We start from the raw sequence: 15181 nt of genomic DNA on the forward strand, positions 1-15181 counted from the left end.
CCATGCGCAAGATTTTTCTCGACCGCCGGGAGTGCGTCGATAGCGGCATTCGAAATGCCTGACGAACGACGCAATGCAGCGGAGATGCATTACCTGTTCCGGCCGGCGCGACTCCCCCGGTCTCCGCTGTCTTCTCCGCTCCGGGCTCCAGCTTCACTTTACCTTCCTGTCCCGGCAGGAAGTTTAAACAGTAGGGCGCCCTCTACTGTTTCAACTTCCCCTGGACAGGAAGTTCAGTGAAACAAGCCAGCCGGACCGGAGACCAGCGCGGAGAAGACAGCGGAGACCGGGGGAGTCGCGCCGGCCAGATCAGGTAATGTATAGCTGGCGGGCAGGCGGCGGCAGCTCCACAGATCGTGATCGGTTTCATGCTGAAATCGATTCACAATCTGTTTGCAGTAAAGGCAGCCATACGATCCCTCTCTGATCAGATTCGATCAGAGAGGATCTATCTGTTGGTCAAATCTGATGGCAAATCGAGCTGTGTATGGCTACCTTAAGTAAACATTCTTTGGCTGTGCAGAAACTTATGCCAATGAGTCCTGGAGTGAAACACAGGTCAGAAATCACTGATGGCTGCATTTAAAACAGAATGACAACAGTTATGAATAATATGCACCAGCAGCTTTCAAAGTAAATAAACTGAACTTTGGGAAGTTATAATTTATAAATGAATTATAATACTTGTGCACAAAAGCAAATATGATAATTGTATGGGTTATAAAAAGTAGGAAAACACATTTTTGTTGAATATTTTGTCAGTTTTAAACCAATTAAATGGTTTTAAAGAGGAACTTCAGTGAAAATAATGTAATAAAAAAGTGCTTACATTTTACAATAATTATTTATAAATGATTTAGTCAGTGTTTGCTCATTGTAAAATCTTTCCTCTCCCTGATTTACATTCTGAAATTTATCACATGGTAACATTTTTACTGCTGGCAGGTGATGTCACTGGAGGAGGAGCTGCTTGCTTTTTTTGGTAGTTGGAAACAGTTTTTTTTCCCACAATGCAACAAGGCTTCCACAGTATGATGTTAGGGCCTCAGATGTGAGGCGTTGACATCACACTGTGGGAGGGGTTTCACCACAATATCAGCCATACAGAGCCCCTGATGATCCATTTGAGAAAAGGAATAGATTTCTCATGGGAAAGGGGGTATCAGCTACCGATTGGGATGAAGTTCAATTCTTGGTTACAGTTTCTCTTTAAAGAGAACCTGAACTGAAAATAAAAAGTCAAAATTACCATACACCGGTCATACTTACCTCCCATGTAGTGTGCTCTCATCAATCTCTTTCTCCTCTCCTGTGTCCTGTTTGTCCACTGTGATCAATGGAATTCTCTGTCCTCCATTTTGAAAATGGCCATTACCCCATAACAGCTTTCTGGTCAGCACACTGTTAAACTGTAATATCACCCACTTGAGCCATAGGTAAACATGGACATTACCTTACACATTCAGTTGTAACTGAAAGCAGCTGGTATATTTCAGTTCTGACAAAATCTTGTCAGAACTGGAAGGGATCAATGTAAGAAGAAAATAGGTGAGCTTCTGAGAGGAACTGATGGAGAGGTAAGTATGTAATATTCATTTGCAGCTACGTCATGTGTTTACTTTAAATAATTTTACTCAGTTCAGGTTCCCTTTAAAGGGGAAATGAAGAGAGAGGTATATGGAGGCTGTCATGTTTATTTCCTTTTAGACAATACCAGTTGCCTGGCAGCCCTGCTGATCCTCTGCCTCTAATACTATTAGCCATAGCCCCTGGACAAGCATGCAGCAGATCAGGTGTTTCAGTGGTTCAGACTTATAAGTCTGATCTGACAAGACTAGCTGCATGCTTGTTTCTGATTTTAATCAGATACTACTGCAGAGAAATAGACCAGCAGGGCTGCCAGGCAACTGGTATTGATTAAAAAGAAATAAACATGACAGCCTCCATATACCTCTCTCTTCAGTTCCCCTTTAAGTCCATTTCCATGTTCAAGGTCAGCTGCTAAATTTTCAAAAGTCAGGTACATTTGCAACAGTTCTGTAAACTGAAATGCCATGATCTTCTCAAAGGACTGTTTGTAAATGACCACTGTGCGGAAACACTGCTCAGCTTCCTACCTAGTGGCAAGTACAGTTCTTTGTAGGAAGTGGGAGCCGGAAGCATACCACAGGCAGAATGTGTAGGAACTACAAATGACTATGTCCACAGACTGCTTAGCCGTTGTCCCCCCTACCCCACACCCTCCCATGTCCCCCTTGCTTTGGCAATGCCAGTATGAACCTTGGTCATGCCAATAAATGCTATCTTTAATTTGAATAGACTAGAATTTTCCAACTGAGCAGATTTCTGAACAGAAGAACATCAACTTCATGGGAATATCCAGTGTTCTCCCCAGAATTTTTTTCCACCCGGGTGGCATGAAAAAGTGGGGCAAGATGAGAGAATACAGGGTCTGTACAACTCAGCTTACAGCAGAGGAGGAAGTGGGCCGATGACAGCCGGGCGCTCACTAAAACTGGCTGGGTGGAGCAGTGAATGAAAGTGACTTGTTCTACACATACCTAATAGCTAGATATCAATTTCTGTTAATAATACAGTAAAAAAAGGAAAAAAAAAAAAATCACTTGAGGTTTGCAGTAAACTACTCAATCAAGTAATTGTTTGGTTCAACAAATGGTGCCAAGTGCTGGCCCGATCAACGAAATGACCAATTTCGGGCCAAAATTGGTTGTGTTGCTCGGGAGTGCAGCGGCCGATCTTGGAACGAGCAACGAAATCCCTGCCACCGTCATGTAGAAGATGTTCCCTCCTGTGTGTGTGTGCGCGCATTATTACCTGTCGTGTCAGACTCCGCACGGTATCAGTAACCTCCAGGCGGCCTCCGTACACGCCACTTGCGCATAGAGTCTGACGTCAGACACTATGCGCCAGTGGCTTGTATGAAGAGCCACCCAGAGGTTACGGACACCGCGTGGAGGCTGACACAGGACAGGTAATGTATAATGCGCACACACAGGGAAGCATTTATACATTGGGGGGCAGCTGCGGTGGGCCCATGCTGAAATCGGATGGGAATTGGCCTGCAGTTTATGGGCAGCTTCGACGAACAGACAAATTTATCTCTAATACAATTGGATTAGAGATAAAATTTGTCTCTGTTGAATCTGCCCATAATCTCCTGATGTATGGGCTCCTTAATGCCTAAAGCCGCATCTACACGCGTAGATGCAGCGGCGATGTGGCTTATCAATCGAGCAGCTGATGCGGCTCGATTGATAAGATCCGACAGGACGGATCTCCCCACCGCCGATTCCCTGCTCGTCCCCCGCGAGGGGACAATGGCAGGGAATCGAGCGGAAGTTAAGCGGCGCCGGCGGGGACTCAAATCCGGGGCACGCGGAAGAGGCAATCCGGCGGCTAATCGAGCCGCCGGATCGCAGCCTCATCTACCCGTGTAGATGAGGCTTAATAGACACCATGCAATTTCCTGTGAGATCAACATGTCGAATTGATAATTTCCAACAAGTCCGATCAGGTTTCCAATCGATTTTGTGCAGAAGTGATTGGAAAAACAATCAGAAACCTGGTCGGATATGTCTAGAAAGTATTGATTTGACAGGAAATTGCATGGTGTGTATACTGTTGGCATTAAGCTGGGTACACGCCATGCAACTTTTGCTTCAGATTCTATTTGAGTGATTGTTTAGCCATAGAAGAAAGCTAGCATACACACATGCATTTTTTTCTAAATTCCAATCATTTTTTCTAATTGGCTATCAACAAAAAAAAAAAAAAAAAAAAAAAAAAAAAAAAGGACCATAAGGACACGCACATGAACCCACCATAAGCTGCAACTTCAAATCTCCAAGTTAGTATCTACATACTGAGCACATGGGAGTGCAGGCCTATCCTGCATTTCTCCACTATAGGTTCAAGTCCAATATTTACTGGAAATGAAGTGAAATTAGAAAGGCTTCTTTAAACAACACAAATGGCCTCTATTCATAAAGCATTACTGCATACGGTAATGCAGAAAACAGATGACTATACAGAACACTGAAAATGTCAATTCATAAAGGCTGTTACCGCATGAAAAGCTGAAATTACAGAACAGTGAGGTAAATTACCGACTTGTGCGGTAATTACCTCAACAAGTCAATTCATAAAAATTACAACATGTAGTGAAGTCAAGAAATATTACCGACACCTTTGGTGTGGCGTAAATAGTGTGGAGACTGTGCGAGACTGTGGGAAGCCAGCTGTGACTCGCAGAAGCAGAGAGCTGTAACTGACAGGAGCCGAGAGCCAATAGTAACAGCCCGTCTCCAGCAAGGCTCGCTGATCAGATTTTGATAGGTTGCGAAGGCTTCTCCGGTGGAGCTAGGTTTTCAACACCACAGGCAGCGAACAGAGAAAATGGAACAAAAGCGGTTTCCCCTGGAGCCCTTCGGCCATTTAATCATTTAGGTTCCTGTTTAAAGATGCGGAGGGACTAGTGGGGAAATCACCTAAGCAGGCCATGTTTAAAGTTTTTTTGAGTTCATCTAAGCTGTGGCAATTAAATTTTAAAGTGAAACTAAACCAATCAAAGAAAAAAAAAAAAAAAAAAAAAAAAAAAAAAAGTGTTTCGACTTTCGACCAGCCCCCCTCAGCCGTCCTGCGCCCATGCTAGTCCTCTACGATCCTCTGTTCTTCCGACGCGGCTAAGTTTCATTTTTCACCGTCTGGGAGTCAGCGGGACACTACACGGTCCTCGCCACACATATCTTTCCTCACATTCCTGTCCACCATAGCATCCTATTAGGTTCACTTTAAGAAAGACTTAGGCCTGGAAGCCACTACAAAACGCTATCGCAATCGCTAGCATTGTGTGAGTGTTTTGTAAGCGATTTCATGAGCGTTTTTGGCAGCAATTTTAAAAAGTGCAAGGTTTTTTGCCAGCGATTGTGTAGCGATTAGCGTTTTTAATTCTGATTGGTCCTTTCAATTAATTTTAATTATTTTACAGTGTGCAGTAACTTCAAAACGCTAGCAAAATCGCTCTGTGCAGGTTTTGATGAGCGATTATGCCAGCGTTTATATACTTTTCATTGCAGAAACGCTAATGCTAAAAATGCTGCATAACCTGCGTTTTGGTAATCGCAATCGCTCCAGTGGAATTTGGCTCATCCATTAACATTAGCTGAGCGTTTAGGGAAATCGCTAGCGGTTTGAATCGCTCACTAAACGCTCACAAAATCACTCTTGTGGGTTCCAGGCCTCAGATAGATTCAGAGCGAGCAGAGGCAGTAAAACAAACATGTACTTTCTAAAGGCATGTCGGGATGCCCCTTACTATTGTAATGCCTTCACTGCACGGAACAGCTTGTAACAAAACAGACTGCTCCACACTGCTCTCGTTACCAAACAAGTTTTTGTCTATTGAAGCCAGTAAATTACCAAACTTCTACCGCTTCAGTGAACATTTTTATGAATTAGCACACAAAAGTCTAAAATACAGAGTGCGGTATTTTAACGTCCAGATTATTTTTTTTAAATCGCACACCATTTTATGAATGGAGGCATTATGTCTCAGTATTTATTTTTTTTACAAGGAATTTTTATTTTACTTTTTTTAGAATTTGTTTTCTAAACAAGAACTCCAGCCACAATAACACAGGCTTATTTCTTGAAATTCTGTGAATTTGAAAAGAGTAAACTCATTTATGTGGCTTACAAATCAAATTACACTGCACTCATAAAGGGATGCCCAATAAAGAGCTCAGACATCCACTGCCTATTGACCACCTGACTCAAATGTCCTGAAAGGGAAAAATCAATAGCAAGATAAATAAATAAAGAAACATGGGACTTTAAGGGAAATGTTCCCTACATATTACCAGAAGCACTTCTAGTTAGATGCAATTCAGAATCATTCCAACAGAATGGGACATACTTTGGCTTTAGTGTAGGACAGAGTGTACATAGCTAAGCTTCAACAGTGGTTACCGTACATTATCATCATCATCAAGTCAAAGATTCTCTGTATATCTTCCAACACTCCCTTAATAAATCTGCAAAGACACCAGTGTAGTTAATTGACAAATTTAAAAAATGAGTAAGGTATTATTGTACATATGTGTTTAAACTGAACCTGAGCCAAGTAAAATTATTTAAAATAAACATATGATGTAGCTGCAATTCCTTCCAGTTCTGACAAGATTTTGTCAGAAGTAAAATGTATATGTTGCTGTCAGTTATAACTTAAAGGACAAATGAGGTGCAAGGTAATGTCCACGTTTCCCTATGGCTCAAGTTGGCGATATTACAGTTTAAAAGTCTACTGAATAGGCAGCTGTTATGGGGTCATCACAATTTTTTAAAATGAAAAACTGAGAATGCCATTAAACACAGTAGACAAACAGGACATTGGAGAGGAGAAAGAGACTGAAGAGTAGACTACGCGGGAGGTAATTATCACTTGTGTACCTTCAATTGACTTTTAATTTTCAGTTCAGGTTCGCTTTAGGCTGCTTTCACAGTGGGACGTTACAGGTGCACGTTACAGCAGCCTGTAACGCAGCCCAACTCACAGCACTGAAAAATCAATGGGCTGTTCACAGTGCCCACGTTGCGTTGGGAGTATAACGCTGCACGTTCAATGAAAGTGCAGCGTGCTGTACGTTATACTTGTATGTGGCTGCGTTCAAATGTTTGCACATGCTCAGTACTGTTTTTGGTTCTTTTTTTTTTTTTTTATTTGCCGCATGCGCCATTTTTTTCCGATAGTATGCGTCAAAAAGTATGCATGACGGACACATCAAAAGACGCATAACGTGGCTCTATATAACGTCCAACTTCAAAGCTCACATGCGTTGCATTAGGGGCACGTTATGCGACCTTAAAGAGAAACTCCAACCTAGAATTGAACTTTATCCCAATCAGTAGCTGATACCCCCTTTTACATGAGAAATTGAATGATTTTCACAAACAGACCATCAGGGGGCGCTGTGTGACTAATTTTGTGCTGAAACCCCTCCCACAAGAGGCTCTGAATACCGCGGTACTCTGGGCAAACTGCCACAATGTAACAATGTTCACAGACAGGAAATGGCTGTTTAAAGCTGTCTGTAACAGCCAGAGCAGCTAGAAACAGTTACATAACTTGCCCACAGTAACAATGTCACCATGTAATACATGTCAGAATGTGAATCTGGGAGAGGAAAGATTTTACAATGAGCAAACACTGACTAAATCATTTATACATAATTATTGTAAAAATGAAACACTTTTTTTTATTAAATTATTTTCACTGGAGTTCTTCTTTAACGTCGTATCTAACGCAACTTCTTAGTGGGAAAGAGCCCTTAAAGGGGCACTGTAAGGGGGAGGGGGGGAAATGAGTTGAAGTTACCCAGGGCTTGTAATGGTCACTCGCAGACATCCTGTGCCCGTGCAGCCACTCACCGATGCTCCGGACCCGCCACTGGTTCACTTCTGGAATTTCAGATTTTAAAAAGTCTGAAAACCACTGCGCCTGCACTGCCGTGTCCTCGCTTCCCCTGATGTCACCAGGAGCACACAGCGGAGGCACAGACCATACTGGGCCTGCGAAGTACGCTCCTGGTGCCATCAGCGGGAGTGAGGACACGGCAGTGCAGGCGCAGTGGTTTTCAGACTTTAAAATCTGAAATTCCAGAAGTGAACCAGAGGCGGGGCCGGAGCATTGGTGAGTGGCTGCGCAGGCACAGGATGTCTGTGGGGGACCATTAGAAGCCCCAGGTAAGTTCAACTCATTTTCCCCCGACCCCCCCTACAGTATTCCTTTAAGGTATCGTCCAAATGAGCTCCTGGCCATTAAAGCATAGTAATTACATTATTTTATATCATTTATAAAGGATATCTTAACTGAGTCAAAGCTAGCCAAGGTAAGCGGAGATGCTTCTGTGCGTTGGCCATTCCTCCCCTTGTTTTCCAAAGGTCTCCTTTAAGGGCTCGTTTGCATTTGCTGTGCGCATTTTGGCAGCGCACATTGTGTGCGACACGTAAGAACAGTAGAAGGGCATAGACAACCCTTCTACCGTTCCCATTATATGCGATGCGCTATCGCCCTGCAGCGGCATTTTCGGGAATCGCAGCGCAGATCCCATTCACTGTAATGAATGGGATCTCTAGCGCAGCGCATAGTAACGCAAATGGCGTGCGATCGGACGTGTTGCATTCCAAATCACACAGCCATCTGTGCTAAATAATGTGAACGACGTCTAAAGGATACCCAAAGTCATCTGCTGTTTGAAAATGGAGGCTAGGGAGATGTGGGGCATGTGTGCAGAGCCTCACTGGTCTTCCTGATCATGCCCGTAAGGCTCAGTTGCCCCCATGTCACTCCATTCGCGGCTGTGACTTTAGTAAGTAGCCAACCTTTGGCCTCGCCTGTGCAGCATGTCCAATCCACCCCTTTGTGACCGAAGTCACCTTCCTCAAGCAGAGGAATGGACAACACACAGAGGTATGCGGATGCAACATGAACATACTGTACCTCTGTGCTTACCCCTTTGCCTCGGGTCAGGTTTCTTTGAGATAAAAACATGTCAGTTTCAGCGTGTACAGTATGACTCTGGAGAAGCACTACCTACTGCTTCTATAAAGGTTACACTGACTCTATAAACTAGTTATCCTATTTCTGTCAAAGTGCTGAAAATTTCTGCAAAAGCCCTGACTCATTTTTTTAATTGTAAACTTTAGCAAAAGGTGAGCTTGAATCCTTACCAATAAAACAAAACTCAGCAATTATAACAAATAACTTGCACTACTGATTAGAGCCCTATTGAGAAAAGGATCAAGAAGAAATGGGGCCCAAGGCAAGGCACTTGCCTTTTCCTCCCCCATAGTTTGTTTAGGTAAGCTGTGATGGGAGTGTTAACCTCCCTGATGGTATGATTATTTCCGGGTTTTAGTGTCTGAAAGCATTGCAATTTTTCACACGCTTTTAGACCCTAAAAATCATACTACTAGATAGATCTGTGGCAGCCTTGCACTTTGCTCACCTTTCATGCATCCAGCCCGGAGTCAACGGTCTGAGCTGCAGATTCCAGCCCGAGCCTGACTCGGGGTTACCGATAAGGTTTTTAAATTGTAACTCTAGTGAAAATAATGTAATTAAAGTGCTTATTTTTTACAATAATTATGTATAAATGATTTAGTCAGTGTTTGCTCATTGTAAAATCTTTCCTCTCCCTGATTTACATTATGACATGTATCACATGGTGACATTTTTACTGCTGGCAGGTGATGTCACTGCAAAGAGATGCTGCTTGCTTTTTTTGGCAGTTGGAAACAGCTGGTTTTACCCACAATGCAACAAGGCTCCCACAGTGCAATGTCAGTACCTCAGTGCTGTGAGGCACTGACATTTGTGGGAGGGGTTTACGACAATTCAATTCATTCATTCATTCAACTGCGACCCCAAACTATTGCATGCAGCAATCTGAAGGCGTCTTGCAAAAAGAACAGTGCCCTTCAATGCAAAACCATTCATCTCTGACCCGGGGTTTTAAATATGCTGATGTGAACAGCTACGAGGGCACTTATCAAATGTCTGAAGTGACTGCTTGGCGTTTGGGAAGCGGTTATTAAGGCATCAGAGACAATCCTAAAATGCTATACACATAAAAAAGTGTATGTGAGTGTTCAATTACATTCTCCATTAATGCCAAACAAGTTCTTAAGCAATGATCACCATCACTGAATGACTATTTATAAGTAAATTAACAGTTGCCGGATTTGACGGTCTATGATTGATGAAAAGTTCAAATGGCTCTTTATGTCTATGGCAGCCTAAATGTTCTTCCAGTTATATTTCCTGAAGAATTCACATATGAACTTTCAGGATGCCATTATTCTATGCGCAGTGCGTTACATCTGCATTGTATCCAACCACGTTACCGAAAAGCACTTTCCACGGTGCGTTCCTGAATAATGTGGGCAGTAATGAAGATGTTAGTATTGCAATTCTGTATGACGTAAAAATAATGTGCAGGTTATAACAGTTTATGTTGCTCTATGTGATGCAGTGCGGGTGTTAAGCCTCATGCACACCTGTAGTTACGAATCAGGACACCGTCCACTGGGTGACAGTTCGGAGTCAAGCCTGGATGGAGTGGGTAGGGTAATTAGGAAAGCAATCCCTCCACATAGCCAACCTGCCAAGCAAATAGACCACCAACGCATGAAAGGGCTGTAGATGTACACGCGCAAGATTCTTGGAAAAGAAGGCACCAAGAACTGTCTAGCACTGTGTGTGCGCAAGGCACTACACTATGCTCATTGGAAACCCTGATCTGCTTACATGTTCCAGTTTCCAGCTCAAAGACTCAAAGTGCTACATGCAAACAAACAATCAGTGAGGGCTGGTTGACACAGAGGGCAATTGCGCTGCGCTTGCCCATCAGCAAAGCACTAGTGCAGTATAACCCTATGAGGTTTCAATTTGTAGAAAATCAAAATCTTGCTACCTGTACCATTTTCCAAAGCAATTCTGCTAAAGTTATGTGCAAAAAAAAAAAAAAAACACATTCCTTTAAAAATTGTTAAGGGGGGGGAGTTGCCATGCAGAAAATGCTTTGTGATTGCAATTTGCAGTGTAAACTAAGCCTAAAACAAAGTGGAAATTAACTGTTGAAAAGGAAATTAAGAGGACAGCCTCCATAGTTCTCCAATATAGTTATAAGCTCCTTATACCCTGTGTGCATTGGGTTGAGTATATAAAGTGAGGTATACAGTAAAATTAAAGTATGCCTCACCACCGCTACGCCTAATTAAAAAAAAAATAATTCCAAATTTGTACCGTGCTAGAAAAAAAAAAAAAAAAAAGTGGGGGGGAGCTGTGATGTAATACATGTTTGCAGTGGAATGATTTATTCATTAAACACTTCACATATGTAGTTTGTGGCAACCCTCACCAACACACTGTAGTTGACAACAGCCTGACATAATAGGTCAGATGAGATCACAGCCATTCTCAGGATGAAAGCAGACAACATGCGAATTCATGTCAACGTACGCGCAATAAATCTGTATTAAAAAAAAAAAAAAAACCCACACACGACAATTCACAACACAACAAACATTCGGGCCTGTTTCCACTATAGCGTTGCGGAATCGCCGGCGAATCACCGCAGGCAAATCTCATGCGGGTGCAATACCGCATGCTTTTTGTGCCGCAATTTCGCATAGGTTAGGGTGATGCGATTTTAACCATGTCGCTGCCTGTGTGAATTAACATGGGTACCTATGCGAAATCGCATGCGAATTTGCGGCAAAAAACGCATGGGGAAAACGCATGCGATTTCCCTATTAAATACATTGCGTGCGATTCGCCTGCATTCCACACGCAGGCGAATTCTGAGGGCCCTACCATGCAGATTTTTTCTGCACAGAAAAACGTGCGGGGAAATGCACAAGTGGAAACAGTTCCATCCACTTGCACTGGCTATGCGAATTCGCATGCGGGTAACGCATGCGAATTCGTGATAGTGGAAACGGGCCCAAATACTTAACACACCTGATATGTGAAGCAAAAGTCAACCGTGTAATCAAAACAAATAAAAAAAGTGAATCAATTTCCTTTCAGCACTAACTTAGAATCAAGTGGAGATCAAGTACTTTTACTGAGGAGTCTATAGAGAGATGTACATGCATGGATCAGAACAACTGTAACTTCAGAGTACTACCTTGAATTGCAAAGTGGAAATCAAAGTAAATGAAAGATGTGAACTAAAAAATTCAAATCGGCTGTGTTTTTTCCCCTCTACAATCAATAGAATAAATAGGGCCAGAAAGGATATTGGCTGATCAGATTTGAAGAAGTAATGTTTATTAAACATATCTATACTCAAGTCACTCTGTCTAGGATATTTCTGTTGGGTTCAGTTAAGCCACAAAGCACTCCTCGTTTGCTGTTAATGTAAATAGTATACATTTAGGTACAAATATGTTAGTGAGATATGAATCTTGCCCAGATTTCTTTCTACATATGTAGTCAGAGTATCCACAGAACTGATGCACAGTGACCTGCTTATGACCCTCCAAGTCATACAGTTAAAACAAGTCCCTCATACACCTTCGCCACCCTCACCCAAGGAAGGCAACACTCTCCCCATCCATGTGTGCCCAGCCCCCAGCAGGCCTGGCTATCCTGCCAGGCAAGAAGTCACAACAGGAAGCCAACAGCAGCCCAGGATGTCCCTGTGGGACACAGCATGGATCATATGTTGGGCACAGCAGAGGGTCCCCCGCTTCCTGTCCCCCCGCCCCATGGGTGGGCAGTACGAGACGATCAGCCAGTGTGCCTAGATGGCCAGCTCAGGAGGATCAGTCACCCACCTAGAAAGCCAGTGGCTGCTCACAGGTCCGGGTCGGAGCAGCGGGTCATAGCCGGACACCTGGCAGTTTCACCTTCCCCCGGTAACGACTCCCTGCGGGCGGCAGCGGTGCTTGGTTACAAGCTCGTTCTTCCTTTGCGGTAATGAATGTAATAAAGATGGCCAGGAGGTGGAGGGAGGAGGGGGAGGCGCTCCTCACACACAGATTACACAGGATAGAAAGGTTCCGTGTCAGAGGGGAACTCACGGCGGAAACCGCCCCCTCCTCACACAGCCCCTCCTCTTCCGCGATACCACACACAGAGAGCTAGACTCCGCAGTCAGCCCACTCCCGCTCCGAAGCCCAGGAGCATAGCGCTACAGTAGCAGGATTACGGCGGCCCCTCCTCTCCCCCGTACACAGCTACAAGCTAGCGGCACAAGGCAGGCGGAACCGAGCAGCCACAAATCCCGCCCACTTCCCATCCTCTGGCCAATCACTACACCCCGGCATCACTGCCCTTGGCCCGTCAGAGAAGGGATCCAAGAAGAGGGGTGTGGCCAAAACCGAGAGTGAAACAGAGGTGCAGCTGTCTTCTCGTCTGGGCAGCAAGCCAAGTCTGAGGGAGGAGTTCGTCCCGTTACTTGCCCCGTGATTGGACAAGGGCTTACGTCAATCATACGGGATTCCCCAGGGAGGGCGGGTTGTATTGGGTTCCTGGTACTGTCCAATAAGAGTAGAGCAGAAGTAATCACCTCATAGGGGATGGCTCTGTTGAGCTGTGATGCCGTGCGAGCTCATCCACCAGCGCTGTGAGACAGAGTGCCAGGAGGACTCACTGTACTCAGGGCCGGATTTGTACTTCTTACCGCCCAAGGCCGACTATTACCAGCCGCCCCAACCGAAACCGTATCCTACCACCTCTCTCCACACACACACCCACCCAAAAATTTTTGGGCCGCTGGTGTCCACTATTGTGGCTAGTGCCGAGGTCTCCATGGCAACGTGAAGTGAATCAATCACGTCACACGGGGGAACTGGTCAATCAAGCGATCTACAGGTGATGGGCGTGGTGGGAGCCGTCCACCACACACACATAGTCAAAAGTGTCTCACAATTGGACATTGGGTGGGGTCAGCAACACGTAAAAGTGAGTCCTGTACCCACTGCTTTCTCCAGGGTAACAGCGCTGCCAATCAATAATTAAGAAATGAGTACTGTGAGAGGCTGCCTTCTGTATTCTGTACTATTTGCTGGTGCTGCCCCTGGTCCTTTCATCCCCCACACCAAGTGCGTGAGACCCGGCCTTCTGTAACTGCCTGCAGCTGCTGCTATGTCATTGGACAAGGTCTGGCTTTTTGCTAGTCACACACTGTTCACAAACGTTTGGTTAACGGACTGCAGCTGCCTGCAGCACAGCCAGGGCCGGTTTTAGCAACAATGGGGCCCCATGGCAAAATAAACCTGGGGGGCCCCCCAACAGATACCCAGGAACAAAAATCGGCATTAAGGGACCTTTTTTGCAGCTGGTATAGTCAGGGTGTGAAGCCCCAATCGGTCAGAGCTCCACATTCTGGCTATCCCAGCCTGCATGGGGGACAAGGGGTTAAAATGTTTCAGGAGGGGGGACCCCACATAATTTTTTAAAAAACATTTCCCACACTCTAAACATAAAAAAATTGGGAAAATAGGAAAAAAATGCCAGGGATCTTCATACAGCCATATTGCGGCTGTATAGCGATCCCTGGCCAAAGCACTGCGGCTGCGGAGGGGTTTCCAGGAGGTCCATATGTACTGCGTATGAACCCCCTGGAAACCCCATCAGGAAATGTATTGCTCTTTCTTCTGATACATGTAAAATTACACTACCGTTAGGTTTGCTACTAAAAGTGACATTTACCACATTTAAAAGTATACTTTTTTCCTTCAAAACTTTAAAATCGATTTTCTCAAAAACTATAAGGTCTTTTCGAAAAATTGTTTTTTTCTTCTTATTCCCAATGATTTCCTGAACATATCCTGCAAATGTAGGGTTTCTAGCATGTAAGGTGGATTTGCTACCGCATTAACCATTAAAGTCATCGGGTTTTTAAATGTGTATTTTTTTTTTCCTTTGAAACTTTAAAATTGATTTTCTCTAAAACTATAAGGTCTTTTTGGAATTTTGTTTTGCCTCTTGTAGCCACTGGGGACCCCTGCAGGCTCTGGGGCCCTGGGGCAATTGCTTCCTTTGCCCCTATGGTAGAGCCGGCCCTGAGCACAGCACAGGCAGATGCCAGCTGGTACTAATAGTGCAGTTATCCTGACCCCTTTCATTTGTTTGGACACTTGTAAATACTGCCCTGCAAATAATGCCCACTGTCTGCAGGCCGCCCCTCGTTTATCTGGTGCCCTAGGCCATGGCCTATGTGGCCTTGCCAGAAATCCGGCCATGACTGTACTCCTCAACACCCTCCGGCTCAGCGAGCACACACTGTGATGTCTGTTTTTATAGATATACATATGCTTAGATTCAGCTTCATTTTATAACCTCTTCACAGATATTCTGCTAACAGGCTATATATCTCGTATACCATTCAAGACATTGTTTAGGGTGGGTTGAACATATTTTTATTTTACCAGACTTAATATTTACAAAAGTTTGCTTTCCTAAAACAGAAAGAATTTGCGATAATTCAGGTTAGAGTGAGCTTGAGATGTCTCCCAGGGCATCACTGCTGAATATATGCAAATTAACCATTGTTAATCTACTGGTAGATCGCGAAGGGCTTCATGGTAGATCCCGACCCCACTACATGTTCCATTCTGTATATACAAGCGTGCTCCTAAAATCATACAT

General features: G+C 44.2%; 1 protein-coding gene across 4 annotated transcripts in view; it reads right to left on the reverse strand.

Annotated features, from left to right (window-relative positions):
- CSNK1G3 (casein kinase 1 gamma 3) overlaps positions 1-12812 on the reverse strand; it is a 204229-nt gene extending 191417 nt beyond the window's left edge. For 2 of the 4 annotated variants that reach the window (XM_068246924.1, XM_068246900.1), the window contains exon 1: positions 12364-12812. The gene's annotated coding sequence lies outside the window, so the exon portion shown is untranslated. The remainder of the gene's footprint in view (positions 1-12363) is intronic. The other 2 variants (XM_068246909.1, XM_068246916.1) reach the window with 2 other exon arrangements.
- Positions 12813-15181: the final 2369 nt, after the last annotated feature.

The sequence above is a fragment of the Hyperolius riggenbachi genome, chromosome 1 (assembly GCF_040937935.1).
Source record: "Hyperolius riggenbachi isolate aHypRig1 chromosome 1, aHypRig1.pri, whole genome shotgun sequence".
Taxonomy (NCBI): domain Eukaryota; kingdom Metazoa; phylum Chordata; class Amphibia; order Anura; family Hyperoliidae; genus Hyperolius; species Hyperolius riggenbachi.